The sequence below is a fragment of the Propithecus coquereli genome, unplaced genomic scaffold (assembly GCF_000956105.1).
Source record: "Propithecus coquereli isolate 6110/MARCELLA unplaced genomic scaffold, Pcoq_1.0 Scaffold72, whole genome shotgun sequence".
In the NCBI taxonomy this organism is placed as follows: domain Eukaryota; kingdom Metazoa; phylum Chordata; class Mammalia; order Primates; family Indriidae; genus Propithecus; species Propithecus coquereli.
Window position 1 is genome coordinate 692,781 of NW_012153285.1, and position 5,180 is coordinate 697,960.

Below are 5,180 nucleotides of genomic sequence, written 5' to 3' on the forward strand. Positions count from 1 at the left end.
GGTGGAGGGGGTGGTGGTGGAGGGGTAGCGGGGGCAGAGCTCAGGCGGTGATGCGATTGATGGGGAGTGGCTGTAAATACAGATGAAGCTTCCCCTGCTCTCCTGAAGCTTTGCTCGCTTGCCCACCACTCACCTCTTGCACGAGACCCCTCCTTTCCTAAATTTCATGGAAGACAATTTTTTTCCATGGACGGGGAGCAGGGCAGGGGGAAGGGGGGGCGGCAGAGCCTGGGGGCTGGGGACTGCAGTTTTATGTGATTATCGTGGTTGGACTCTTTATTGTAACAGAGACATGATCATAGAGATGGGAAGACTTTCCTTCTGGCAAAAGGTTTCTGGCTTTACATTGTCTCTGTAAAATCTGAATTGTAAGGGGTTAGTGAATTAGTAGCTGGAGAAGGCGAGAAGGGCAGGGTGTGAATTGCCAACATAAAGGATGGTATGTCTGGAGACTTTTGTGCCTTTTTACTGCCCAGTTGTTATTTGCCCAGGAAGTGAGAAATTCCAGCATCAATTTTGTTTCCTTTTCCCTGTTACTATACAACTACCTTTTTTAAAGCTCTTCTTTTCCAGCAAGTTACCCCCACAAGCCAATAGGCAGAGAAATAAGACACGGATCAAACCTGAGACAGAAGCCAAATGCTTCCTTTCTTTTCTATGCACTGAAAAATGGAATGATTTACCTTCCTGGAGATCAGCTTCATGGCTTCATGATCATGTAGTTACACTTCTTAGTAACCGAGTTGCTGCCTGGAGGCCAGTTTTCCTTCATAATCTTGTGTGCTATGGATCACTACATAGAAATCTGATGGAGTATATTCAATTATTAAGCTATAATTTGAGAAATCATAAACCACAAATTGATTATGTATTTCTTCTTATTATAAGAGCTTAATGATGTCACAAATAATTTAATTTCTCTTCATATTTTCCCCAGACTGGCAGTTACAATTTATAGCAATGTAAGATTGTTTTCTGAGATACAGAATTAGATCACGTTTTTCTCTTAGAAAGTTTACGAGAGAAATAAATTTTTGTTTATTCCTCATTAGCATGAAAGAGTTAATATACCTCCAGAAAAAGAGAAATGTATTACTTTTCTACAGTAATATTAATTTTAGAAATATTTAAGTTGCATAAAATGTGATGATTACTATGAGAGAAATGTAAATACTGTCACATTAGACATTTGACAATATAAAATAAATATATATTATATAATTACTATATTGCATAAAAATATAATTGACTAACTTTTCTGGATGTTACAGATGTTATTGAAAAGTGTAATCACATCCTTAAAAATGACTATTATAATAGCATGACTATAGAAACTTTTTTCATACAAAATGACATTATATTGATGACTTTTCCCCATCCTTTAATTAAATTCAGATAAAAATATAATCAAAGTTTGGAAGATTTTCTGTTCTTTCATCAGATCTTGTAATTTCATAAATATTGGTCCTAATGTCTCTGAGCTCTGGAGATTTTTTAAAACCCAGATCATTTTATCCTAAGTTAGACTGTTTAGTCTATGCAAAAGATAAACCTTTTGAAGATTCAAAACCTTTAAACATGCCCAGAGGAAACAATTGTCTTTCTGGGAATTTCTTCCCGGAATATTTCTGTCTCTTCGATATTGGTATATTTTTATGTTGGTATATTTTTGTTATTGCTCACAAATGTTGCTGATAAAGGCATTTCAAGTAAGGGAATTGAAACAATGAAAAAATAAATCTATTTCTTAAAATGAAACAATAGGCTGATTCATCAAATGTGGTTTAATGTTTATGATGTGCTTAACAGCAGAGAGCTCTAGCTCTATCTGGTAGACATATAGAAATATTCATAACAAAAAGCCAGATTCTTCCCCTTGGAGTTCTTTATGTATCTCTCTCAAGCACCAGGGCAGAAGTAGTGTCCAGGAGTACAAATACAGATATAGTCAAAGTAAATTTCTACTCCAGAGCTTAGTTACATGTTTTCTTTTTATCCAAGTTTTTACTAACTTGTAGAATAGGTCAATTAATTTGTAGATGATTAAAATACAAATTCTTCGATTTGGCAGCCAATTTTCCTAACATGGGCTAGAACTAAAAACGCCATATTATCTAGTTTGTAAAAAACTTTCAGCAAAGTTAAAGATGCTAATTGCAAAGATTCATCATAATTTATTGTCAAGATTTGACATACAGTAAGTTGACTGATTTATTTGTAGTTTACGTAGGTATATGTTGTGGTATCATTAAACGTTCGCTCACCTTGTATCAAAGACTCATTATCTATGTTATTATTATTATTATGCTCTGAAAATTTTCAAATGATTTTTTGTTGATTTTTTACTGCTTACCTGTCTAGTGTTACTACTGTTAAATGCGAAATAGGATGGGTTTTTTTTTTCTTTTCCTCTGATGGACCTTATCTTTTACATATTCTGATTATTTTTGAACCAGTAGCTTAAGGATAGATGCAAAAGTGATGAGAGTTTGATTTAGCTTTGGCTTTTATTATCAGATACCCACAAGGAAATAAAGCTTTGATCTACTTCCTTGGAAAGTTAATCCCAGTGATTATGTGGAGATGTGCTCAGTGTTAGCTACAGGGATATACATCTTTAATCTCTTGGCGTTGAATACTTAATCCAGTTCAGATTCTTGGCAAGGAGATTTAAAGAAAGAACGAAATAATTACACTCTTCAAGGGCTTTGTTTTCTGGAATGAATATTTGGTAGCTCTGCTTGTTCTTTCACTTTTTAACGGAGATGCTTAGGAAAACAAATTTGGGTTTACTTGGAGTGATGTAAAAGTTGATGATTTTTGTGGTCCTCAATAGGTAAATTTAAAGTATGTTTATTAACCATGAGGTATTTGGGGTGGGGTTTTATTTTTCAGTTTGTTTATCAGAGTGAAGGCTGAATAGAGAATACACTATTCCCAGTGGAATAATTTAATAATTATTCTAGGATTGAAACTACTCATTAAAAAGTGCTCTTTTTTTTATCTAAGTAAAAACTTCATATGCTGTTGTAGGCCATAAAATGCACACTAAATTTAAATATAACACAGCTTCATTAGGAAAAGGCCTTCAACCATACATTTTTTTTAGAAAATGCTATTATGCATAAATATAATCTTATACTTCTATAATATACCATCAAGTATATTACCATAATTTATTCAACTGCTCCTCCAGTTTTCTTTCTCTATTATGAATACTACTGGAACGTATTTGAATTGAAAATATGAAATGCTAGCAAAATGAATAACATCATTTTGTTATTTGTGTTTAAATCTTTATTCTTGATTAAAAGAAGATGTAAACAGACTTGTTAGAAATTAATCCTTATATCAGAGCAAAGATGAATAAGCTTTTGTACAGGTCTTACTCATTTTTAATTTAAAAATGCATAATTTAAAATAAATTACATGTAAAACAAATATTCACATAATTTAATTTTCACTTAGAAGTAATTTTCAGTTACTCATATATTTGAGAGTAATTCAAATTTAGGCATCTATGGAACTTCATCACAAACAGAGGTTGTCTTTTCTCTTCCCCCTTTCCATACGTAGCATAGCTCTTGTTTCTTCTGTGATTGAGGCCCCCAAATTTTGTGACCTTTTCTATTATCTTGTAAAACTGCATGTTCCAAATGAAGCAAAATTTAATCCTCAGAATTTTGTCTTGATAATGAATAGAATGGCAACTGAGCAATAGTTGAATACAGTTTCTGAGTCATTTGGGAGAAGACATGTTTGATTTTACATCTTATCAAAAATGTACTTTTTAAGGAATTCCTGAAGAAACATTCCCTAAAAAAAATGTGTCATGGTTTAAACATATCCAAGCAAAGTTTTCATAATTGAGAAAGGTTTTTCCACGTGGGCACATGTAAATCAAGGATATACTTGAGGCTGTGCTTTTACTGACTTCTTCAAAGGAAGAAAGCAACCAGGTGTTTAAGTTGTATTTGTTTTGTTTTTAACCTAATTCATAGAATGCTCTGGCATTAGGTAAAGGGTAAATTTTGTTTGTAATTAGCTCTAAATATTCTTTACCTTATGTATTTTTGCTTTCTGTGCTTTACCTACTCCAGTCAATGGCAATTTATAGAGGGGAGTGGCCTTGGTACTTCTGTATTTGTTATTCAGGAACTTTCCCAAGAGTAGAGAGAATAAAATCCTCAAGCAGAACCTTTTGTTCAACATAAAACTCTCTCTTCTATTTCCTTTTTGAACTAACCTTAAAATTGTAGTTGATGCCTGGCTTAGGCAGAATTGTTCTCTTTCTGTTGATCCATGCCCACAGCTATCCATACATGACATGTGTTCAGTGCGAGGTGGTTGCAGGGGAGAAGTGGGAGCTGGTAGCGAATGTGGGGATAGGAGGAGCACATTGCCCGGTGAAGGTAGATAAACCTCATTCCTAGAATATGTGTCTTTCCTTAACTCAAAAGGAAAAATCATTTCATAGATTCAGTGAGTACCATTCCCTGCCACTGAGCCTTCTAAAGTTACAATTTATAGTAATTATTTGAGTATCTTTCTTCTTGTAGTCTGAATACTGCAAAGTCTTTAGTGTGCTCACATTTCCAGGTCAACTCTACAAGAATTTAGATCAGTATTACTGAAAACGGTCTACGGCCACACCGCCCTGAACGCGCCCGATCCCGTCTGACCTCGGAAAGCTAAGCAGGGTCGGGCCCGCTCAGTACCTGGATGGGAGTATTACTGAAAATGGGGCCCAAAGACTCATGTGGGTTCCAGAGCTGTGTGTTACAGACTGGTGATGAGAAAAGGATTCAGATAATGCTAAGCACACTGCTTAGTTCACTTGATGTTTTTTAATGTAGCAAGGATTTCTTAATTATTTCCTGCAGTGCTGGTAACAAACAGATCAAAAACAGGATATCAGAAAGCATGTGCAGTAGCCTGTTTTTGATCTGTTTGTTACAAAAAACAGTGGTGAACTAGCACCTCTTGTATTATCCTGTATAGAGCTGGAGGCCATTTTACTAAGTGAAGTGTCACAAGAATGGAAAAACTCACCATCAAATTGGTTTTAACTGATCAACACTTAAGTGTATGTATAGTAGTAACATTCATCGGGTGTCAGGCAGGTGGAAGCGAGGAGGAGGGGATGGGTATATTCACACCTAATGAGTGTGATGCACACT